The following is a 26456-nucleotide window of genomic DNA, read 5'->3' as shown; positions in this document are numbered from 1 at the left end:
AAAAGGATCCCTGATAGTTGTTATCCCTTTGGGTAACCCTTTGTGCTGATGACTCAAGATACACTGTAAATAAACATATTTAGAATGAAGGGTGCAGCCTTACTTCTCAGTTGTTGCCAAACAACGTTCAATAACTTTTGTAAGAATAAAAGATCTCCAAAAATTTATTCTTTCCCTCTCCTGTCCCAAAATTATAAGTGCCATACAGTGATCAGATGTATTTTGGTGATTTAACTGTTCCAAGAGTATATGGAGAAGGGAACAGATAATAATGGAAGTCAATGTTGTATAGTAACTGATGGAAAAGAATGGCTTTTAACTGAGAACACTTATTTCTAGAAAAAAATAGGACTTTTCACAGAAAGCTATTTGTAGAGCCAACATTCCTTGTGAAAGCACAGTGAAAAATATACTCAGGCAGATGTTTCCGTGTTCTATTTAAACAATCTCTTATAGAGATTTGCATAACAGCTTAACTGCTTATTTTACTTAGTATCATAAAGAACATTTAATTTTTTATAAGTATTTGGTCTGACAATATTCATCTTCAGAATTACAGAAATTAAGCTCTTGCATCCTTTGCACCTCTCCAACTTCCAAAACATTCTAAATTTTGTGTGCAACAATTCAAAAGTATACATTTAATGTGATTTAAAACTATATTTTCTCTAACTCTTATTTTCTGCAGAACTCGGCATTCTAAAATTATTAGCTAGTCTATGAATTGCTACTATTTCATAACCCCTTCTATAAAGACAGGAGAGGTTAGAAATGAGGTTAGATAAAGATAGAAGAGGTTAAGAAGATACTCTTTGATTTCTCAGCTGAATTAATTTTAAGAGATTTTGCCAGTCACATACAGTTTCTTAAAATTGATTCTCATTAATTTTGAGCTGCAGCCACTGGAAGCTTGATCTCTGTGTAAAGGCATTTGCAGTTTTGTAGGTCTTCCTGTTCTTTTTGGTATCTATCCTATATGAATTGAGTTTCACTGCTCACTTGGAGAAAAAAATGTGGATTTTCTTTTAAGTGGTTTTTTGTGTGGATTTTTTTTTTCTTTTTAATGAGAAATTCACATTTATAACATTTTTTTTGTGACCATGCTTGCACAGATTAAGGCTGCTATGAAACTGACCCTTCCTATTGACACAAAGGTCTGGTCTATCTATCACCTACAGTAATTCCTAATTATTTGGAATGTGTCATGTGTCAAGTGCTGATAAACTTCAACATTAAATTCTTTTCCACATGAGTTATTATCAATATTTCATGTAGGCTGGCAGGACATAATATTTGCTATTCTGTTTTCCTTCCACTGCACTTTGTTTTGCCTCAGCAAATTACAGTGAAAAATATATTTAATGTGTGGAGGACTTCAGCTGATATGGAAGACTTCTGAACTTTGGTTTTTCACTGGTGTGTTTGTTACGGGGGGGGGTGGGCTTTTGGGGGGGGGGGGGGGGGAGTGGTTTGGTTTTTGTTTTTTAAGTAGGACTGTGTTCAAGTATGGACTCCATCCCTGGTTTGTCCTGAGCGTCTTCTCTCTATTGAGGACACCCATGCCAAAAAGTATCCCTCTGAAAGCAAGACAGTGGGCAAAATATTTGATGTTAGCTCTGTGGCTGTAGAGTGGATACAAGATTAATGTCTGTTTGAAAGGGAAAAGCTCTAAAGAAAGGCTGAAGAGCAGTGTACACTAAAACTACAGATCAGGTTAAGGATATACTGTATTTATTTCCCTCATAAGCCAGTACCTGGAATGTTGTTAGATGTACAAGCAGTTAGTTGTTCAGTGTTCTTAATCCATGGGAGAAGCGAGTTGGTTTTGGTCAAAACTCAAGGCCTTGAGAAGCTAACAGAACAATGGATGTATCTGACGTATTCCACCTTGAAGTTTCTTTCACCAGGGCTTGGTTTCTGTGAAAATTACATTATTGGTCTTTCAGACCTGAGTCATCTTCCCCTCTGCCTGTACTTTCTGGACTACTTTCAATTGGATCCAAGTCGCTCTGTTTATGGGGGTACAGTAGAAACAAAAGAAATTATTCTGCTGGGAGCAACTGGATTACAACCACATCATAAATATCATGAATTATAGTAGTCATACCAGGCTGATAGGTCAGAACAAAGTAGAAATATTGATGGGTTAGTTATATACATGCGTCTTTCTATTTCTTTTTGCTTCAGGAAATAGTCCTAAGATGTGAAAAACACAGGAAAAATTGTGGTTAATCAAATTTCCTTGGAAGTCTTATCAACTCTCAAGTGAAGATTAGTATAGATTTGCAAAATAAGAAACGCAAGAAAAAAAAGAAAAGCAGCAGAGGGAGTTCCCATCTTTCTTGATGGAAAAGTGAGACATTGAACTTTGTTTACACTATTAGATGCTAGTGTGGCTTTCCAAGGGCTTGGGGAAGGCACGTTGTAGTGGGTTGACCCTGGCTGGATGCCAGGTGCCCACCAAAGCCGTTCTATCACTCCCCCTTCTCAGCTGCATTGCCAATTGGTCTTCTTCCACTGCTGTAGCCACCCCCACAGGGCATTAGCCACCATCCAGGAGTCAGTATAGAGGTAGAGTACTGGCCACTTTTCTTGTTCAGCAATGTCTAGGGCTAGTTGGATGGCTTTCACTTCTGCAAACTGACTTGACTCGCCTTCTCCTTCAGTGGCCTCAACGACTTGTCGTGTGGGACTCCACACAGCAGCTTTCCACTTCCGATGGTTCCCTACCACACGACAGGATCCATCAGTAAACAAAGCGTAACACCTTTCATCTTCTGATAACTCATTATATGGTGGTGCCTCTTGGGCACGAGCCACCTCCTCAGGCGATGCTCCAAAATCTCTGCCTTCTGGCCAGTCCATGATCTCTTCCAGAATTCCTGGGCGGTTAGATTTCCCCAGTCGAGCCCGTTGCGTGATCAATGCTATCCACTTACTCCATGTAGCGCTGGTTGCATGATGTGTAGAGGGGATGTTTCCTTTGAACATCCAGTGTAGCACGGGCAATTGTGGTGCCAAGAGAAGATATGCTTCTGTACCAACAACTTCTGAAGCGGCTCGAACCCCCTCATATGCTGCTAGTATCTCTTTTTCAGTCGGGGTGTAGTGGGCTTCTGATCCTCGGTACCCCTGGCTCCAAAACCCTAATGGTCGACCTTGGGTTTCTCCTGGTGTTTTCTGCCAGAGGCTCCAGTTGAGACCATGCTCCCCAGCTGCAGTGTAGAGTACATTTTGTACATCTGGTCCTGTCTGGACAGGCCCAAGAGCTACCGCGTGAGCTATTTCCTGTCTGATATGCTCAAAGGCTTGTTGTTGTTCAGGGCCCCATTCAAAATAGTTCTTTTTCCGCGTTACTCGATAGAGAGGGCTCACAAGCTGACTATAACCTGGAATATGCATTCTCCAGAACCCCACAAGGCCTAGGAAAGCTTGTGTTTCTTTCTTGTTAGCTGGTGGAGACATAGTTGCTATCTTGTTAACCACATCCATAGGGACATGACGGCGTCCATCCTGCCATTTTATTCCCAAGAACTGAATCTCCTGTGCAGGTCCCTTGACCTTGCTTTTCTTTATGGCAAAACCAGCTTTCAGAAGAATCTGAATTATTCTTTTTCCCTTCTCAAACACTTCTTCTGCCTCGTTGCCCCACATGATGATGTCATCTATGTATTGTAAATGTTCAGGGGCATCGCCTTGTTCCAGTGCTCTTTGGATTAGTCCGTGACAAATGGTAGGGCTGTGCTTCCACCCCTGGGGCAGTCGATTCCAGGTGTATTGGACACCTCTCCATGTGAAAGCAAACTGTGGCCTGCACTCTGCTGCCAAAGGAATGGAGAAAAACGCATTGGCAATATCAATTGTAGCATACCACGTGGCTGCCTTTGATGCCAGTTCATACTGCAGCTCTAACATGTCTGGTACAGCAGCACTCAGTGGCGGTGTCACTTCATTAAGGCCGCGATAATCTACTGTTAACCTCCACCCTCCATCAGACTTTTGCACTGGCCATATAGGACTATTAAAAGGTGAATGAGTCTTGCTGATGACTCCTTGGCTCTCTAGTTGATGGATCAGCTCATGGATGGGAGCCAGGGAGTCTCGGTTTGTCCGATATTGCCGGCGGTGCACCGTCCTGGTAGCAATTGGCACCTGCTGTTCTTCTTGGTTGACGGCCGGCTGGATATGAGCCAGCAGTGTGCCCAGGTGGCCAAGAAGGCCAATCGCATCCTAGCCTGTATCAGGAACAGTGTGGCCAGCAGGAACAGGGAGGTGGTTGTTCCCCTGTACTTGGCACTGGTGAGGCCGCACCTCGAGTACTGTGTTCAGTTTTGGGCCCCTCACTACAGGAAAGACATTGAGGTGCTGGAGCGTGTCCAGAGAAGGGCAACCAAGTTGGTGAGGGGCCTGGAGCACAAGTCTTATGAGGAGCGGCTGAGGGATCTGGGGTTGTTCAGTCTAGAAAAGAGGAGGCTGAGGGGAGACCTTATCGCTCTCTACAACTACCTGAAAGGGGGTTGTAGTGAGGTGGGTGTTGGTCTCTTCTGTCAGGTGGCTGGAGATAGGACAAGAGGAAATGGCCTCAAGTTGAGGCAAGGGAGATTTAGGTTAGATATTAGGAAAAATTTTTTTACTGAAAGGGTTGTCAGGCATTGGAACAGGCTGCCCAGGGAAGTGGTTGAGTCACCATCCCTGGAGGTATTCAAAAAGTGAGTGGACAGGGCACTCCAGGGCATGGTTTAGGGGGCATGGTTAATGGTTGGACTTGATGATCTTGAAGGTCTTTTCCAACCGAAATGATTCTATGATTCTATGATTCAACTTGCAGCAGTCCCACAATGAAGGGATCTTCCGAGAGGCCAGGCAGGGTAGATAGCTGTTTGATCTTCTCTGCGTTTACAGTGGCTACACCAAAAGCCCATCGGTACCCCTTTGGGTCCTTGAAGTACCCTTTCTTGAGGTAGTCTATGCCAAGGATACAAGGGGCCTCTGGGCCAGTCACAATGCGGTGCTTTTCCCACTTGTCCCCTGTCAAGCTCACTTCAGCCTCCAATACAGTCAATTCCTGGCATCCCCCTGTCACTCCAGAGATCCAGATGGGTTCTGTGCCCCTGTACACTGATGGTACCAGCGTACACTGTGCACCAGTGCCTACCAAAGCCTTATACTTCTGTGGGTCTGATGTGCCAGGCCATCGAATCCACACAGTCCAGTATATCCGGTCATCCCTTTCCTCCTCCTGGCCGAAGGCAGGGACCCTCTATTGCTGTTCCTCATCAGAGTATTCACTGTCTGACCCTTGCGGTGCCAGACCAGAAGTCCCCTCAACAGAGTCAAGGGAGGTCGTTTCAGTTCTTCTATGCCTGGAGGTTTGCTGATTGCTTTCTTGGGCCTCTACAGCAACGACACTGACAGCCGCCTTCTTGGGTGACCCCTTCTTAACAGCTGTCTTCCCTCTCAGTTCACGTACGCGGGCTTCCAGCTTAAAGGTGGGTTCACCATCCCACTTCCTCATGTCCTCCCCTTGGTCACGCAGGAAGAACCAGAGTGTACCACGTGGCATACGCCTTGGGCTCCCTTTCCCTCTGACCGGGGCAGGAGAGGACTGATTTCTTGGAGCGTCCCTAAGAGCCAAGGCACTGTCCTGTAGGGATGAGGAGAGACAGAGATTTTCTTCAAAGTTTTGGAGCCAAGACGACACTTTCTCCACAGTTGGTGTTTCCATATCTGGGCAATACATTGCTGCCAAGCTGTTAGAATATGACGCTGGGGCACCTTGAATCACCTTTCTCCACATGGCCCGTGTGCACAGGACATCCTCTGGATCTTTTGAGACTTCCTCATCATCTAGATCACTGTAGATGACTTCCACCACTGCTAACTCTCTCAGGTACTGGATGCCTTCATCTGCGGTAGTCCACTTTTCTGAGGAATTCACAAGATCTTCCTTGAATGGATATCTTGCCCTCACACTTGAGAGGAGCCGGCTCCAGAGACTGCAAGTTGCTGCCTCTTTTCCAATTCCTCTTTCAATTCCCCAGTTTCTAGCGAGGGATCCCAGCTGTTGGGCTTCCTTGCCTTCCAGTTGCTGACTGTTGGCCCCGTTATCCCAGCATCGGAGCAGCCAGGCAGCAATCCGCTCACCTGGCTGGCAGCTGTAGTCTTTCCGCAAGTCCCGAAGTTCTGAGGACGTCAGGGACCGGGTAGTTTCTGCTTCCTGTCTAAGTTCCCTCACTCCTTCCTCCAATTTCTTTATCGAAGGACCAGCTTCTAGATTAAGCCTTTCCTCTTCTTCTTCTTCTTCCCTCACTAATCGATGGTGTGGACCTGTTGATCTCCTTGTCCACTGTTTCTTTTTCACTATTGGGGCAATTACTGTAGTTGTTGTTGTTGTTTGGGTCCCTGCCTCGAGCATGGTGTCCTCAGATGCAGTCTGGGTCCCTGCCTCAACCGTGGTCTTCTGAGACTGTTGAACTATGGCTCGGTAGGCATAGGCCAGGCCCCAGTACAGTGCGAGAAGCTGCTGGTTTTCACTGGGATAGGCAAGGCACCCTTCTATCAGGTGGCGCGTCAGTTTGCCAGGGTTACTTGCCTGTTCAGGTGTAAAGTCCCAGATTATGGGAGGTGATAACCATCCTAGGAATCTGCCCAAATCCTTCCATATACCCTGCCACCCAGGGACCGGTCGCTTGAGGGCACATTTCAGTATTGCCTCACCCAAAACTTGTCTTCTCTTATACCAGGACGAGACCAGATTCCACAATACCCGTAATATACCACCAGTATTAATTATTAGTACTGAACAACTCACATAAGGGTGAACAAGGACCTCAGGAGCCTGCATAATAAAACCATTCACATCAATGCCCGGTAGGGAGAGGGAGATGTGTTCCCTCATCTCCTCCACAAGATAGCTCCCACAACACAGCAAAGCCATCAGTGCCAGGACAAAGCACATAGATATTATTTGTATTAGCATGTTCCCGAGTTCCTTCATTCTCCCCACAAGATAGCTCCCGTAGCACAACAAAGCCATCAGTGCCAGGGCAAAGCACACAGCCATTATTTGTGTTACCATGTTCCCAAACTCAGCAAGGTAGAGATAAGCAAGCAGCCAACAAGCTCCGTGACCTGCACAGGAGCTTGCCACTTAATAACTAGCTATGGCACGTTTAATGCAAAACTGCCGTTGTCTTGCCCCACGTTGGGCGCCAAAAAGGACTGTAGTGGGTTGACCCTGGCTGGATGCCAGGTGCCCACCAAAGCCGCTCTATCACTCCCCCTTCTCAGCTGGACAGGGGGGAGAAAATATAACAAAAGGCTCGTGGGTCAAGATAAGGACAGTTTAATAAACTGAAAGCCAAGGTTGCGTGCGAAAGCAAAGAAAAACAAATGATATTATTCTCTACTTCCCATTAGCAGGCGATGTCTAGCCACTTCCTGGGAAGCAGGGCTTCAGTACGTGTAGTGGTTGCTCCGGAAGACAAAAATGCCCCCTTCCGTCTCCCTTTACTTAGCTTTTATATCTGAGCTGATGTCATATGGTATGGAATATCTGTTTGGTTAGTTTAGGTCAGCTGTCCTGGTTATGTCCCCTCCCGAGATCTCACCCTGCCCCAGCCTGCCGTTGAGGGGGGGGCAAAAATGTTGGAGAGACAGCCTTGGTGCTGTGCCAGCACTGCTCAGCAGTAGCCAAAACACTGGTGTGTTATCAACACCTTTCTAGCTACTGATGCAGAGCACAGTGCTATGAGGGCTGCTATGGGGAGTATTAACTCCATCTCAGCCAGACCCAATACACACGTCTTGGGGAAACAACGGTTCTCCAAGCAGAGAGAAGAGAAAGGAAGATAGTGTGTCATAGAGGCATGTGCTCTGCCACTGTGGCAGTCTCTCTCATCTTAACAAACAAAACATCCCTTACACAAAAGGGATGTGTAAAAGCTATTATGTTACTTGTTAAAGCAAAGCAGTATACTGAAGACTTGAAGTGTCTTATCTAAGCTGAAGAAATTGAATTATTTGAAAATAAGTTGAAAAAATAATTCACCTTCTCAGTACTAACCTTAGCCTTAACTTTTTAAAAATAATCATAGTCCCAAGATGTATTGGTAAACAAAAAACAAGAAACAATCAGTCATGTTCCTAGTAACTGACATTCCTTCTCACAGATGGAGAACTATTCACAGTTTGAAGGAGAAAATGTTCAACTGCCTTAAGTAATAATCTCTGAAAGCAAGCACAATGGAAGCACACATACCCGTCAATTTATAATTAAAAAATGCTCAAGTAGTCTAATTGCTGATATGTGTGTTGATCTTAGAATTTGCCCTCAACACTTAATAAGCAAATATACACTATTAACTTACTTTTCAGGAGCGTTGTAGAAAGTATGTCCTGTAGAGCATAAATGGGGAAAAAGAGAGAGAAGGGAGCACTTTGTACTGTCGCTGTGTAGTATTACCCAGATAATAAGGGTGTAACAACACCTGTTGTACAAGAAGGAATATTTAAGGTTATTTCTTTAATTTGGCCTGAATGTTTGGGAGGGGGCGTGTGTTTTTTGTTTGATGGGATTTTTTGGGGTGGGGGTTTTTTTGCCTTTTCTGATTCCACGGTTGGTTCAGCATCTTCATTGTTGCAAAGGTACCTTCAACTCTGTTAGTTTACAGCCTTTAAACAGTTTCTTTAAATCTTTTAATCTTTAAACAGTTTCTGAGTATGAATGCCTTACGATGGCATTATCTGCTATGCGTAAGGCTTGCTTTCTCTTGTTCTTTTCATTTCGCTAATTCCTTCTTCTGTTTAGCTAGTCCAGTAGTTCAAGTAAAACTAGAAATACTACATGCTGATGGTCTGCTTGACTTTGTCCTAGTGCATCCAGCAACAGGATTTGTCTGCATGAATATACTTGTAATGGATACATTGGCTATGAAACAGATGGAGTTTAATATTCCTGTTTCTGAACTGGGTTTGACAAGCATGTTATCAATTTATAGACTTAAAATTTTAATGCCTCATTGTCCTCTGCTCAAAAATAACCATTTCACTCATCCATCAGTTCTGGAAACAACAAGAATATGTACTGACAGAATTCCGCAATGCGATTGTTTCTATTGCGCATCATGCAGGAGTTGATGAAGTGGTGGTATATTTTGTATAAAACTTGCTTTTTGAGCATTGCCTCTGCAGAAAACAAAGGGCTAGGACACAGAAAAACAAATCCAGTCTTTACTCCTTGGATTTGTAGCTATTGCATTGTTGATGAGCAAAAGCTTGGACTCCTGCTTCCTTAACAAAGAGCTCTAGCATAAGCCATAATTGCTATTCTTTCAGACTAGTTGCCAAAGGGACAATTATTATACTACTTACCAAAAAACTAGATAGCTATTATCTTAACAGGTAATATATGTATAAGGTATATATCTTCCTTTACTGCTGACTAGAATGCTTCATCAATGAAAGGATACCGCATGTGACAGCCAAGCACAAAATGCATTCCCTCCAAATCAGTGCTAACACAAAAGCTCAAAAAGAAGCTTCTGGAGAGTTCTATCTCATGGACTTCCTGAGGAATTCCTCCATGGATAAAAGTAAGGGAGCCATCTCTGCCTGGTAACAGCATCGTGACAGCTATGAGGTACTTCGACATTTATGTAGTTTATAAGTAGATGGCAATTTTTCATTTTTTAATTGATGGAGGCAGGAAAAGAACAGCTGATATCCATGGCTTAAGGAATATTCCTTTAAGAGTTTTCAAAATGTTGAGGCAAAACCCTTTCATACAAGTTTTAGAGATTGGAAAGCTGACTTCATGGAGTTCGGAATGTAATTTCAGAGAGACTAGAAGTAGTAGAATGTGGCTAATGAAACAGAGCTGACTTTGTATGGGTGTCCCGCCCCGCCTCTCCTTTGCTGGAAATTCTGAAGGAAAGCATGTAAATATTAAAGTAAGGCTACAGATTACTATTATGTATTTCAAAATTCAAAATAATGCTGTACCCCATCTGAATCCCCAAGGTTTTCATCCTGAGATAACCAAGTAGTTGTGTTATGTCTTGCCATGCCTGTTTTTGAGAAAAATTGGGGCACTAAGACATTAAGTGACAGTAGATTCTTCTTCCTTTTAGTTTAGCTTTCTGTCTAGCATGTACATTCTGTTCCTTATCATCCTCAGTCAGTGCAGCTGTTTAAAAAAAAAAAAAAAATCCAAATTTCAGTTCTTGCTAATAGCTTCTATTGATAGCAGTTTTCATCTGTTTATTTTATATTTTACTTTAGTCCAAATCACAGTTCCAATAAGTTGTATTCCACATTAATTTACCTCTGAACCCTGAAGACTGTAGTAAAGTCTTTAATCTCCTTTAGCACATTGAGGAGGGACACAATTGGATTGGCATTCAATAATGAAACATCTGTATGAAGTGCTGTATCTTGCTCTCCTGCTCTTGCTTCAGTCCTTTGATATTTGTAGGTTTTTTTATTTCTTTGGCAAAAGCCATCCTTTCCTCCTTCCCTTTTCGGAGCTATTTGCACTAATACCACTGCAGATTAGTCAACTAGGTTTTCAAATTATACCATTCAAGAACATATCAAAATTTAAATTCAGGTCACCCTGTGCCTGAAACAAAGTCTCATCTGAAGAGCTGCAGAATGTGGAGGTATTCAAACAGTCAGTCAGTCTTACATGTATGTTTTCTTTTGGGGCTTTCTGAAGCATTACACTTTATCGGTGCATTGTATGAAGATACCACTGTTGATGTCTGCTTTTTGGCTTCAGTGGCCATTTCCATATTGGCATTTACACACCACAATAAAGTTGTTGTCTGTCACTTTCAAATTTTAGACATAAAAGTAACTTTGTGGAGTTCCTTCCTTAGGTAAGCAATCTGCAACTTTCTTAAATGTAGTAATGTAGACTTACCTGTGTATCTTATGCCTTTTCAAACAAGAAGCTGGTAAATGAAATGAAATCTTAACAACAAAAACCTCGGGGAGGCATTTTTGCTTTTCTTTTTTTTTTTTTTTTTTTTTTTAACCCTAAGTTGAGCTTAGCATGTAAGATTCATAAGGAAATGATCTGTCCTTTGAAATGGCTCTAGCTGTTGATTCTCTGTAGTTGCAAATATGTTGACCGTGCCTCTTTCCTCCCCTGACCTCCTATTACTGTGCCTTTCCAAGCTAGCCTAGCAAAAGACTTAATATCTTAAAGAGATGTTCCTTAGAAAAATGTAACTTCTTGTTAACTAATCCTGCCTGTGCTCTGCTACCTCATGTAACTTAAGCAGGAGAATCTCCAGAGTCGATTATGTGCTTAAAGGCTGTCTGTGCTCGTAAGGTAAAACTTAGACACTCTGCCAATTGATGAGATTTTTTGCTAGAGCTTCAGAAGTAATAAATCCTGAATGATAAAAGGTCATCAAATGTAAGACATAACTGTTGTTACATATACATACCTGAGAATTATCTCAGCTATGCTAGTATATATGATCCAGTTGTATTCTGGTCTCAGAGACAACTAGTTATTCCTTTGCTTAATATCAATTTTTGTGACTACACTATATATTCAGAAGGATTATTCTTCCCATCTACAGGAAAAACTATGAAATCCTCAAGGAGTCATTTCCAGCCGCTTTGGATTTGGTCTCATGAATACCAGCCTTGATCAGTGGACAGTGTAATGTTGTGTGGAGTCTCCCATGAGAGTCCAGTATGTTAAAAAAGCAGATTTCAAATGTTTGACCTGTCAGGCTGAGCAATCAGAACTAGATAAACTGTAATGGCTTCTAAATTTTGGACAATATGAACTCCTTGACAATTGGATCTCTCGGACATATCTCCTATACCTTGTCTCTTTCTATATAAACTTCATTTTTATTCACCTCCCTCATGCCCCACGACATAATAATACTACTTCTTCAACTAAAAACAACCCAGTAACTGTAGCAAACTAATTCTTCAAATTATGGCAAGACAGGGACAGATAACCTTTTCCTTTGAATAGCTGGATACTCAAGGCTCCATTTTCTACAATACCATTATGCCGTATATGTTTCAGTATAGCAAGGTGGTAAATAGATCAGTGTATTCTGAAATAGATTAGTTCGTAATTTTTTTCACCGCTGAGAGAACTTTTACTTTATTGACAAGTGGTGTTCATTTTTCATGTCATTGTTCCCACGGGAATTAACATAAATCAGACAAGCTCAAATGTTCTAATTTCAGTGTGGGACCAGCAGCTGTTTCCCAGAAGTTCAGACATGCAGGACTCAGTAAGTCACCAGTCAGACAGGCAAAGTCAGCTATATCCGGTTTCATGCCATGATATATTCAGGCTACATATGCCCATTAGAGATTATGATAACAAAAGGATTGTGTAGGGCTTCCAAGAAATTACAACTTTAAGTAAACAGTTATGTAATTGTCCCCCTTGCACTCTGTAAATCATAGTGGCATAAAAATGCAATCTGTGAGTGACCAGGTCTTTGGAGGTATGCAGTAGTGAACTTAAACGTGAGTCACTGAGTGGTAGCAAGAGCTAAACCCATTTTTTTTTCAGTTAAGTGTATTTATAGAAGCAGATAAACAAATGCAACGTGGTTTTCAGTCTATACTATCCAAGAAACTAAATTATTAGAGCAGCTGTAAAGAGGTAAACAACTTCTGCTTTATTCTTCTGGTCTGCGATTTGGACTGCTCTCGTGGCATAATCCATGGAAAGGACAAAAACCTGCCACAGGGGTGTCTTGGGAGGGATGTATAGATTCTTCTTTGTCCCTTTTGGGGACAGATGTTCCCAGGCAGCCTTTCCTCTGCCATTAGCTCTGATTTATTGTCCAGCATGTGGAAAGAAAGCAAAGGCAAAGGAAGGAACCTTTATTACCTGTTTTACTGATCAAAGGTATTGAGGTTATTTGTTTGATTATTTGCTGTGTATGTCGTGTGGGAGTGTGCTATGTTGTGCAAGATCATGGAGAAGAGCAAGTTAAGAAGGATCAGTTGTGTCTTGAGTTGAACCTCTCAGTTTAAGACTCGGTGCCCAGACCTGGGGATGAAGTCTCCATTCTTATGAAGCCTGTAAGATTTTGTCTCTGATACAGGTAAATCTAGGATTTCTGTCCACCTTTGTGTTACGCGTATAAGAATGGAGAAGGAGCAGGTGGGAGAGAGCGGTAAGCATCTCTGTCTTCCACCTTCACCATCACTTCGATACAGGTGGGATCAGATCCTACGTTCAGATGTGGTAAACTGTATTCATGATAGTATTTGTCAAAAATCTACAGCATTTACCTACTGTAATGTAAGCATTATTTGGCCTTGAATTTTGACATTTGAAAATATCCTTAATTAACAATGTTTAGGAAAATTCAGTATTAGCTTAATATAATGCATACCTTTGTTTTGCACAAAGTATTTCTGTAAAAATCTCTTCTTAATCTCTGTTGAGATTGCTTTGGTTTACTCATATGCTGTTTCACAAAGCACTAGTACAATGTGGCTGTTGATTTCTGCTTCATTATTTTGTTTTGTTGGAGACTTCCATTTACAACGGTGAGATTTCTGCTCTCAGATACAGAAAGTCTTATGGCGATTTGTCAGTGGAAGGGACTGCCAGCTTGAAAGGGGCCATCAAATGGCAGCACTCCATTGAAGGGCAACATCGTGGTTCTGATTTACTGATGTGTGGGGTGGTTTTCTTTTAAAAAAAAAAAAAGACATGTATTTTGAAAACTATGTATCAATTAATTATATAGTATGTATAAATGATTAATTTAGCTATCTAATGACCTGGTCCTTGGTGGCATCCAAGTTATTAGCATTTTTTTTTCTTTAAGTGTATGCATTACTTATAGGGAGAAAAATAATTTCCAGACTTATTACTTCAACACTAATTGGAATTTACTGGAGATTTACTACATTAGGCCTGAAGGTTCTATTTGGCTATTTCATTAATATGACTGATCTTTCTTTCACAGAAAGCAAGCATTATTTTACCTTATTTTATTGAATATTTTTCAACAGTCTAGCTACAGTGGATCTATCTCCTTGAAGCGTATGTTTGTGTAATCATCTCCCCCCTCTTATTTCTCTTATTTCCTATTCCAAAAGCAAAATGAAGCAGGATGAGATTGATTAATGTAGGAATAAGGAGGTTAGGCAGACTGCACTTCTGTTGACTTTTGACTTTGGCCTAATAGAGATATATTGGGATATTTTAAAGTGGCAGGTTGGGTCTAAAGATTAATTTCCTTATACTGTTGCTTAAACCTCTTCCTTCTCCTGGTCACAGAGCACTAGTATAAAACACTTAGTAAACACATTTGAATTACGTATTTATGGAAAGTGAAAATTTAAGTAGTTATTTTTTCCCATATGAAAACATGCTTTAAAGCATATACTGGGATACAGAGGGATAATTATTATATTGCAAACAAAATTAGAGTTAGTGTCATGCTCAGTATGGGAGAAAATATTTATAGGTCATAACCAGATTATGTTACCAATCAGTTTAAATAAACAGAACCATAGATAAATTTATGCAAGAATAGGAAGATTATTTACTCATGTCTTTCTCCTTAATAGATTTGAATAGTTACTAATGATATTTAACCTGTACTTAGTAGTACTAGCATAAAGATGACTTTGTAATAGTAAAAAAGGGAGTCTTTCATTAGGTTGTGCTGTAAGCCTCTCCAGCTTTGTCAGGTAAAACAGACTTGCACTACTGGAAGAAAAAAAAACAACCTCATAATTGAAACATGATCAGATATGGGATGTGTTCAGATAGATTTTGAAACCTGCCCAGAGTGTTTGGGACTAGTAATTGCAAGACTCAGTGATCTGTCCCAAATTCTGTATCTGTGTCAACATGAAGCCCAATGAAGGAAGATAGAAAGTATGCTATTGTTTTCTACACATTTATTTTCCTTGTTGGGGGAAGGGGGAGTCAGCAGTCTGTTCTGGGTATCCTTTTATTAATTAAAATAAGAAATTAATAACTATGTACCTCAAATTAGGAACAGGATCTATTTATTTCATTCTGAATGGCATCTGCATATCTTGTTCTCGGTGGCCAATAGGAATGGGCTTCCTGTAATCACATAACAGGCTGTTCTCACTGTATTTAATCTGATCAATGATACAAAAAAAGTACCAAGTATCAGTACCCCCTTTTTGTGACATATGCATGAGTGGTGCAGCAATAATTGGTTGAATATTTTTAAATATCTTGCGTCCCTGTAAGTTCAACAACTGTTTTCTTGCTTGAGAGAGAAAAGAGTAACTTCCAAAAAAACAAAAACCAATACCAAAACCCCAGGAACTGCTGATATGCACTAAAAGATATAATGTTAATAATCCTTGTAACACCAAGTCAGGCAGAAGGTTGAAGGTCAGGCTCGGGGGGCAGCTGTGAACTTCTAAGGGAGCCAGTTCAATAAAGAAAACCACAGTGCTGGGGGGCAGGGGAGATTTATTGCCAGACCAGTAGACTCTGCATCTGCTCTCTTTGATTTCACATGGATCCAAAATCAGAGTTTTGGATTGCTTATCAGCATATGACTTACACTACCGAGGAACAATTCCCCTCTGAGCTTGTTTCATTCTGTCTTATGTAGGTAGATAACTTATCTTTTCATAAGGCACAGACACAAAGCACCGTGGGACTGCGTTTGCACCAGAAACGTTGATTTCTGTACCAAGTTGCTGATGGCATATTGGGGAATAACTCCTGATGTAGCTGTAGCTAGAGCTGGATTGAGGGAAGGAAGCTAATGCCACGAAGAAGCTTCCTGTATGTGTCGTCCATCTGCCCTAGCAGCTAATGAGGAAAAAAGGAAGACCTGCTTCTCTCTTCTCTTACTAGGAATGGCCTGTAAATAGTATGCAACTGAGCCCCATTTATGTAATTTTGGGGGCCTTGGCATATTTAGGAGATTTCTCCTTGCTGATTATAAACGTAGGTACCTTTTAATTAGAAACTTCCCCAGGATAATAGATACATATAGTTTCTAAATATAATGCTAGTTAAAAGGTAAAATACTTTGAGAATTATAGTTGTAGAAATTGCCATATGTTTTAAAAAGTAATTTTAAATAGGAAGAGAACTGCATTCAGAGTGCACTACAGATAATCAGAATCCGTTAATGCTTATACACACATTTATTAGCAGGATTAGATCTGGTGTTTAAACCCCCCCCACACACACACTTATTTCTCTTGTAACCACTTAAAATAAAAAAGAAACTCTTTTTTTCCATTGTGATTTTTTTTTTTTAATAGAATACATTTCAATGGCACTGCTCAACTGTAACTTTGTGATAGAAGCAAAAGTTACTATAGTTGAGCACATCTGATACTTGAAAATATGCTTTGAATTAACTTGCCTTGTATGTTGCTGGGGGTTTTTGCTTGCTTTTCTTTTCAAAGGCACAGTGCTTCTTGAAGATTTCTAAAATTTCTGGGGAATGTGCTCTAAGGATTTTTTTTTTTTTTTTTTTTTTTCTTTAAGCATTCCCAAAAGATTGTTTTAAAGATATTTCCCTCCAGGGTTAGCAGGTGTGAGGATGAAATATCCATGCCTTTCTGCAATATCAGGTTTAGAATTTCTTAAGAGAATGAGACTGCAACCAGGATGGTTAATAGTTTGCTAAACCCTTTAAAGCCTGGAAGTTAACTGGGAAAACAGAGGAACATCAGTATAAGATGAAGCCCATTTGGACTTCAACTTCTCTTTTTCTGATTGTGAACTTTGGAAAAGCTTGGATCGTGGCATGTTGGGCAGACTCGGTGTTTGGGAAAGGCTGTTCACTGAAGTAGTCCAATGTTTGGTCTTCAGCCACTGTTCCTTCATTGAAATATGTTTTTATAAAACCAGTTGAGATCCGTCCCATCTGCCCTGCTATCATTGTGATGGCATTTGATCGCTTGGTTGCAAGGACAGCAGGATGCAGTGGGGTTCCACCCGCCCCCGGAGGTTGACTTTCTGCCTTATGGGGTGTTGCAAGTGTTATTGCATTATACCCTTTTAGTGCATATCAGCAGTTTTGTACAATTAGATGGACTGTCACTCTAACAGGCAGCTGGAAATAGTATTGTTGATTTGCGTTCCCAGTTTAAATGAAGTAGAAACATGACAATACGTTTGACCTAATGTTACCTTGTAAATTAAACTTCTGTCTTCTTTTGACTCTTTTCACTTACTATCAAAAAAATGACTACAACATCCAAAAGTACACGACAATCCAAATTCAGATATGTAGGAATGACATGATCTATTGTGTACTATACTGAATTCTTACAATGATGGGATTACCTGACTTGAACACAGCCATGTTATGGAAAGCTCACTAAATTAAAGGAAAACTCTGCAAATGATATTTCATCTTTTTGACCAAATATTTCAAGCAATTACCAGTTTTTTCCATACAAAACCAACATCCTGCTTACAATTTTAGAAAGACTGTTTTTCTGAAATACTTCAAAATACACTGTTTCAAATTCTGCTTGGTTTTCAAACCAGAGAACTATCTAATGATTGTATTAATCATTCCAGTAAACAAACTTCCTCTTTTTCCACTTCTGGTATCTCGGAGATGACAGTGTGGCCAGCTGCCACTACATGCGGGGATCGTTTCTGTGCTTTGGACACCTGTCAGCAAGAAACTGAAAACCACACGGAACACAAAACAGCTGCCATGTGTAATGATTTAATATTAACATACAATAAGGAGCTGGGGCATGTTTCTCTTTTTGTAGTGCACTACAAAATAAATTATGTAGGTAAATCACTTGTGATATCCTCCAGCATTTGATATGCACTGTCAAGTGTTTAATAAATAAAATGAAGACTACTTTATGAACTCCTTGTTATTAGATTTTAAACCTCTTTTCCTGTCTGGCACACTACAGAAGGTAGTTTTTCTCTAGTCCTAAATACTCAGAACCAACTGCCTATTTTCCAGGACATGTTGTAATGCATGCCCATGTGTGTTAGATTGGAACTGAGCCAGCATCTTATCCATCAGCATTAACAGCATGACAGGGAGCTGTTCTGTGTGTGCGTGTATCCATAGACCAGAATGTTATTGCATGGTATTTCTGATCTACTTGTTTTTATACAATTGTTGCAAATGTTCTTAGAGTAATTAAAAACAGTATTTCTAGTTTGATAGTAAGTCTTTACTAACCCTCCTTGCTTGCATTGATTTCATACACAACTGTCACGTGTTTTCCAAGTCTTAGGGCTGTACTCTACGAGAAGCTGTTCTCACCTGTTTTCTTTACTGGTTTATAAATTTTTATATATGGGATTTTCATATGTCATTGGAAGATGGAAGTTGAAAATATTGAATGATGCTCAGAAATGCAGTGTAATGTGATAATCATTAAAATATAATTTTTCAATTACAAATAAGAAACAGTAATATTATTATCTCACAACAGATTATTCTGGGGGTAGTAGAGCACTTCATGTGCCACGTTTCTTACATTTTCTATACAGAGGACAGGGCTTTGCAAAATTACAGGAAAGAAATCGTATGAATTGTTCTCAGTGACACTGGGCTTGCTTCCCTGTCTCTTTGTCTAGCAAATTTTTGACCATATCCTTGAGGGTTAAGTCAACTGTGGAACATGGCAAGCTGATTCACATCTTGTTTTAAAGCTAGCTTCAACAGTTTGACTTTGGGAACATTCCACAATACATCCATTTGTACAGATTGCCACAGATGATTTAGTGGTTAGGGAGGGTCATGCTTTATTTTATTTTCTGTTTAATTTAATTTCTGGTTTTATAATTTATAGTCAAGAAATCTAAGAGGTCTGGTTAAAGCCCTTTTATTTTCTTCTGTGCAAATATTGACTAAAATAATTTTAACAATAAATCTAGTATTTAGACTTGATGGAAAAATATGTGTATTTCTAATTCCTTCAATAAGGGAAGGTCTAACACTCAAGTGAGGGAGTGGAAGAGAGGAAAGCAACAATGTCATACAAACTTGGAAGTACACCAGTTCTGACCTCACAGGAATGTGAAGTCCAGTGAACTTGATTGTATCTGTCGTGGTTTAACCCCAGCCAGCAACTAAACACCACGCAGCCGCTCACTCACCCCACCCCCCCCAGTGGGATGGGGGAGAAAATCGGGAAAAGAAGCAAAACCCGTGGGTTGAGATAAGAACGGTTTAATAGAACAGAAAAGAAGAAGCTAATAATGATAATGTTAACACTAATAAAATGACAACAGCAATAATGAAAGGATTGGAATGTACAAATGATGCGCAGTGCAATTGCTCACCACCCGCCGACCAACACCCAGCCAGTCCCCCGAGCGGCGAATCCCTGCCCCCCCTTCCCTGTTCCTATACTGGATGGGACGTCACATGGTATAGAATACACCGTTGGCCAGTTTGGGTCAGCTGCCCTGGCTGTGTCCTGTGCCAACTTCTTGTGCCCCTCCAGCTTTCTCGCTGGCTGGGCATGAGAAGCTGAAAAATCCTTGACATTAGTCTAAACGCTACTGAGCAACAACTGAAAACATCAGTGTTATCAACATTCTTCACATACTGAACTCAAAACATAGCACTGTACCAGCTACTAGGAAGACAGTTAACTCTATCCCAGCTGAAACCAGGACAGTATCTTTCACTGATGCCTGTGCTATTTTATGAAAATTCGGTAAATAATGTATGTTCCAGTAGTCCACACATTTTTTTGTTCAGTTTCTTTGGACCGTGTGAGATGGTCCCATAAAATACATCCAGCTACAGGTTTCACTGCTTTAATTCACCAAGCACACCATCTAAAAAGCAATTGTTTATGGATTGTTAGTCCTCCTTCCTCTGTTCACTAGCTGGAAACAAAGCATAGGAACTATTCAACAGTGAATTTATTTATTTTTAGTAAACTGCTTCAATTAAAAAAGCTATGCTGGAAAACTAGCTTTTAAAAGCCCTTGAGACATTGATTTCTTTACTGCTGGGATTGGCTCAAAAAAATAGAGCATGGGCTACGTGTTTTGCTAAAAAAATGCGGGCAATTTAAGTGATTGTGTTGTGATGATCTGTGCAGGCTCATTCAAAAAGAGTTTCTATTTTTCTGGTTTTAGGATTTTTGCTTGTATACCCAGGCATGGCTCCTTAGGGAAGGGAAAGCGTTGACTCCTCAGTGATGCTGTTTTTCACATTGAAGGCTTACACATTTTGAGGAGGATAATAAATGTGCCCAAAGTGACAGAGCTGACATCTAGAAACCTGGAAGTGTTTTTGAATAACCTGTTCACAGGGTACAGCTAGGTTTTCGTTTGAATCTATAATATGTTAGTCTTAGACTGAGTCAGTTCTAATTCATTTTTATACAGATTATACCTTCCTAAGCTTAATTACTATTCTTTTCCTAATATGTCCCTGAAGAGCAGCTATTTTACTGCAGTTACTGAAAATGAAAAGGAGAATAAAACTCAGTGACGGTAAACTAGGCTCTTCAACCATACATATTCATTTTGCAGATCTGTTTTTTGCTGGTTTTTTTTTCCTCTGCCGAATGAAAGGCAGGTCTCATGTCATTATGACTTTAACAATCAAGCTCTTAAGAGCTGTAGAACCAAATTTTTTCCTGTTAATATCTTATTGACATAATTAGAGATGGATACTGTTGAATTCAACTCATTTATTTTTTTGTTACTGTAGGCTTAGGATAATTTTCAAATACCAAACATTAAACAGTGTTTTTGATGTAAATGCAATCATTGGTTGTATCTCCTGAGGTTTGTTTTTTTTTTTTTTTTTGAAACAATCTGGAGTAGAATTATTAGATGAAATTCTTAATGGTGCATTCATTAAAGCAATTATTTTAAATATCTTCAATTAGCGGTAAATATCTGCAAGGAATGTACATCTAGAATGTAATTAGTAAATTAAATTGGGGCTATACTGCATGACTACAGATTTTAATCCAAATATTTATGTGATACTATCCAAGCTCCCAAGGCAAAATCAAAGTGGTAAGATTTGAGCTCCTGGCCACGGGTAAAGAGAAAGGTGATGGGCTTCCAGCAAAAATGGTCTTAACCTTAAAGTTGGGTCAGAGTTGAGCTATCAGTAGAACATAGGTGGTCCTTTAGGCTGCAAAAGAAAAATAGAAAACATCTTTTTTTTTTTTAATATATATATGTGTGCATATATAATTTGAAATAGCTGTAGCAGGGAAGTGATGCTCTAGTCAGGCTCTAGCCTTTTTCTTTTTCCATCCATGATTGACTGAAAGCAAGGTTTCTGAATAATCTGCACCTTTTCTGCAAGGCAGGGGGTGGGGTGGGGAAGAGAGGTACAAAAGAAATCAAACACAACTGTGCAAAATGTCCCCTTCCCTTCCAGTTCTGCAACTTCTTTATTCTGACACCAAACTTGAAAATAGTCAGTTTTGAATTTTTATTTCATGGTATCAAATAACAGTTTCGTATAGTGCCTGTCTAGATTAGCCTTGTAAGTGGAAAGGAGCCATAGCTGTTTCAGTCTTTGCCTATCAGGCTTTCTGAGGAGCAGATTTTTGCCTTCCCTATGTTTTCATTCTCTTGGTGTAATATCCTCAAAGGTACTTGACAGTGGTGGTTAGGAGAACTGCTAGAATATCCTCCTGTGAAGGTTTCACTTGTAATAGGAAAATTCTCAGATAGGAGAAACCATCTGATAGAATTTACTGTACAAAACAGTTTTACAAGAAGGATATTACTTTTATTCAAAATCTTCTCTTCTGGAGTATGAGATTCCCAAGTTTAATTTCTTGCAAAATTATTAACTAAACTGCATTAGTCTAGGTGATTTTGTAATTGCTTAAATGATAGAAATAGCTGACAAAATACATCTAGTCAGCAACTCAGCATTTTTAAAAGTCTATACTTTTTTCTTGTGAGATTTTATTATTAGCCTAGAAACACTGGATAATTCATTTAGAGTAAAATTAGGAGTCTCATGCCACAAAACTTAGGTTGGTAGGCACCCTGGGACACAACTCTTTTAGTGATCGGTGGAGTCTTGAATAGTTGAGTCTTGATGGAAGCTAAAAGGCCAGAGTGTGGTGAGCCTGAGCGAGGGGACAGCATTCGCTTCCCTTGTCCAGAGACAAGGTTTGTCTTCTGGCATATAAAGGAGTGGGACCCAAGCCTGGCTTTTTAAGGGGTGTGGAAATGGCTGAGTGTGTGTGCTGGATGAAAGGAAGAGGGAAGACCTGCTCACTCGGACCAGTAAGACATGCTCTTCCCCTCATGGTTTTCAGTTTGGTGCAGGTTTCAGAGAGGAGAGAGAAAAGAATCACAAATCATATTCCGTGTTCACCCCAAATCAGATCAGATTTGAGACACTTAAGGTAATTTTATAGTCTCATTTCTCAATATTACCACATAGCAGGCAAAGAAACAGAGCATTTTGTTTAGGTTTCAGATGATTCCGTTCCCTCATTCATGAATGTTTATCTAGGTTCTCATGTCCAATTTTTTAAGACACGTATATTGCTTATGCTGAGGTTCAAAGCTGTAACCATTGCAATTGAGAAGGCCCAGCTGATTTCAGAATCAGTGGGGAGGAGATACTGCAAAGCACATTGGATGAGAATTGGTCATTCACTGATACATCCTCCTTGTTGCTGTCTCATGTGCTACCTTACAGGCCCATTCACTTCTGAAAATCATCTTTCTTAACAGCTCTCTGGTAATACTCTCAAGGTGGAATTAGTATCAGAATAGTATGCGCTTTGTAATTACCCATCCCATCTCACTTTCAATTTCTGTCTCATAAAGACAACCCTATAGCATTACATATTTTAGGTGTTCAAGAGCTTAGCATCAATAATGTGATGTGATTTAAATGCCAAAGTTATTTGTCTTTTCAAAAATGTTGCCCTATCTTATGCTTACCACAACATAGTTGTGGTGTTAACAGCAGAATTTGGGTCATTGTGTCTTGGTGTCTGTAGAGAGCAGGACTTGAGTTTTGCATTCTGTGGGGTGCAGCATTTCACTATGGCTACAGTGTGCTTGATACAGCTGTGGGAGTGTAGAAGGACACCTAGGGTAGGCTGCGGCTCCCCAGATTTTAGGATAGTCTAGAGTCGTATTTATGCACAATGCATACTGTGCAAAGAGCATCTGCCCAGACCATAAAGGAGCCTTTTTTATTAGATAACCATGGAGGTCACTGAGGGAAACCTTGAGAGAAATTACCCTTTCAATCAAACAAGTTGACTTTATTTGTGGATCCTGTTCCTATCAAGCCACAATTTTTAAAATACTTGGTGTTTATATGTGGCTAGCTTCACCATTATATTTTAAAGTAGCTCAATGGAATATTTAAGCAGTAAAAAAGAATGCAGTTTGAAACTATTTACATTTGTATAAAGGCACTTATAATTTGTTTAACTTACATTGTTGTTTCATATAACCTGAATGTTGTATGAAACCGCTGTTTTCATACATTAGAAGCTAAGTATAATTTATTGAATTAGATTGCCTCCTGGTATGACAGATGAATTCATGTGACATAATTACCTTGAAAAGGAAAATAAAAAAGATGAAAACAATTGTATAGTTAATAGGAATAAAATCAATATATAATAAAGGAAGAGGTATGTAGTCTAAAAAGCGCAATGTCAGCACAAATCAAGAAAGATGCTGAAAACCTATGGATAGCTTTAGTATGTGGAATCAGCAATTCTGTGACAGCTAAGTAGCTCAGGCTGTGGTCATACAACTCTTACAAGGCATTAAAAAGACACATGTTTGCAAGGACTATGTAAATCTATAGTATTTTATTAGTAAGTTCTAATATTGGACAAAATGAATGAGTCAGCAGAAGTTTCTCCTTATTATATCAGTGAATTTAAGCTTAATTTTCTTTTTAGGAAAACTAACACTAGGTTAGCAGTGAATAAGGTTACTGTTATCTGTGATCACAGATGAAGCTCCTGACTTGCATGTGCTGATGAGACCTAGACGCATGACAGAAACGTTAGTAGCTGCACTTTCCATGGAAGCTAAGCAGGTATGACCCTCCAGAGGTATTGTGACATGAGATTTGACATGAACTCAAAGCATTGAATCCAAAGGGATACAACGCCTTATCCGTTAGCTCAGTGTGATGTGGCCACCAGGCACCACACATGAAGACTGAGATAGGAAACAGCTGAATTGCTACTCCTTTGGTTAAACCTCCCCGTTGAATTTTGACTTTGAGTAAGTTCCCTTGAAGTAAGCACTTGATTTTTTTTTTTTAGGCACTGGGATTATGAGTGCTGTGTGTACAGGTCATTTCAGTGTGTAGACTGGATCTGGTGCTTGGTTTGATGTTTTCACAGGAAGGGAGGGAGCTAGAGGTGAAGCTGAATGTGTGAGCTTAACTGGAAAGCTCCCCCTTCCTGCAGAAAAACTCATGTTTTAAGTAAGAGACTAAGGAACTAAGTGGAATATCAACAAAAGCCAAAGGCAGGATGAAGCACTCTGAAAGGCAATGAACACTTCCCAGTCTTTAACTCCTCAGTATTTGATGACTCCTCAGCTGTTTTCAACTGTGTAGCTCAGGTTTGGGTTTTTTCTCTGCAGTATTTAGGGCTTTCAATCCCAATTGACCTGTCAAATAACCCCCAGATGCTTCCTTAGTTCCCTGCCAAAATAGCTATCACACCAAAATCATACTGATTTAGAAAAGCACATCTAATAAAGAATAAATAATAAATTAGGGAGGAAAATCCTGAAAAACTGTTCTAGTTCATGCAAGTAACTGATGACAGTATTGTGCAGATCGTCTTTGTGAAATGATGTCCCCGGATGAATAGACCTAGGGTTTCTGGAGGTGAAGAAATACCATATAGTATTCCGAATAAATGAAGGACAGTATGAAAACCTTCTAAAAGTGAAACCATCTTGCATTTAAGGTACTAATAAGCTTAGCCTGTCACTAACATTTTTGTCTATTGATCAATCGTCATCTAAGTTGTGGTAAATTCCTTAAAAGGGTTTTCTCATGCCTAAGATGAAAAAGAAAAAAGACTTTCCACCTCTTTACAATGCAGTCTCTCAACTCTGTCATGGCAGTCGCCATTTGACTAATATTGAGTGTGGTTCTCTTATGATTAATAAAAATCTGTAAAGAAGTATCCACTATCCAAAAGTATAGGGGAAACATGTGCAATAGCATCTTCTCTGTTTAACTAGAGAAATAAAAGCTCTTTTTAAAAAGTCTGCTTTGATCAACTTCTAAACTTGGATTAATAATGCCTGTCTTCAAAAACAGAGGAAGAAAAATCATAATTACTTTATTGTAAACATTTCTCAAAAACAAGGCCCATTAAAAAGATCCATCTGAAATTAACGAACAGGAATTACTTCTGGAATTTGGAAAAAAGAAATCTGCATTTTTGTATAATCTATTTGCATTTATCATTATACTTTCCTTTTGGAGCACTTGCATGATTTGCTTTTCGGTAGGAACGAGTTCCATTTGTGCCTTTACAGACTAAGGGCCATAAGGGAAAGCAATGCACATCAGGTGTTTGTATCAAGGTGTTGGTTTTGGGGTTGTTTTTTTTTCATGTCTGTAATCAGCAATTAACAGGGAAGCATTTAAGTAGTTATGAAGCATAGCAGTTTCAGGAGCAAGCACAACCTTAAAAACGAAGGAGCTGTGGCAAGTCAGCTAGAGAGAGATCCTAAAGGCAATTGTGAATAGAGGTCCATAAAGAAAGACTTTTAAATTATGGAAATAATTATTGCACTTAAATTATTTTGTGTACTTATTTTGCAGGCAGGAAATAAAATCTTCTTCCACAAACGATGGATTTGTTTTAAGTACGACATGTACAAACCTAGTAGCATTTTAGTGTATTAAGACAGATTAATACACATATCTGAAAGTATGCTGGGGTTTTGCTGGTTGGTTGGTTTGTTTTCTTAATGGCCAAAAATATTGTGTACAGGCTTTTTCTTACTATGGTAAAAGCTCTGCAACTGTTATAAATTTTTTGATCAAAAGCATTTAAATAGAAATTTCAACAACACTTTGACTAGCATAAAAATACTATTTTTAACTGGATTATTGAAATATAAAGGAAGATTGATATTGCAGTAATTGAAAAAATAATACACAAGCAGTAGAACTTGCTCTAACATCAGATGATAAGAGTCTGCTCTGTCCTGGAATTCTGAATATCATTAAGAAATGCTGAGAATGGAATTTCCAAAGTGCATTTGAAGTAATACAATATTTATGATGATAAAGAATGTACCATTGGCTTCCCACATAATCCCTTAAGGCTTGTTGGCTGCATAATTAACGTAGGTATAAATTAGATTTCAGTAAAATCAGATGATAATTCCATTTTTTTAGCAAAAAGACAGAGACTCTATCAAAAGACAGGTGTCAGAAAACTTAGTAACATATGATTGCCTCCTTTTTAGATATATATAAATG

The 26456-nt window shown here is 39.6% G+C and overlaps 1 protein-coding gene across 5 annotated transcripts in view; it reads left to right on the top strand.

Moving 5' to 3' along the window:
* Window positions 1-26456, top strand: part of ROBO1 (roundabout guidance receptor 1) — a 760895-nt gene that overhangs the window by 269956 nt on the left and 464483 nt on the right. The window lies entirely within an intron of this gene.

This window comes from Harpia harpyja, chromosome 8, assembly GCF_026419915.1.
Source record: "Harpia harpyja isolate bHarHar1 chromosome 8, bHarHar1 primary haplotype, whole genome shotgun sequence".
Taxonomy (NCBI): domain Eukaryota; kingdom Metazoa; phylum Chordata; class Aves; order Accipitriformes; family Accipitridae; genus Harpia; species Harpia harpyja.
The sequence above is the reverse complement of the archived record's forward strand: the minus strand, read 5'-3'. Positions and strand labels throughout refer to the sequence as shown.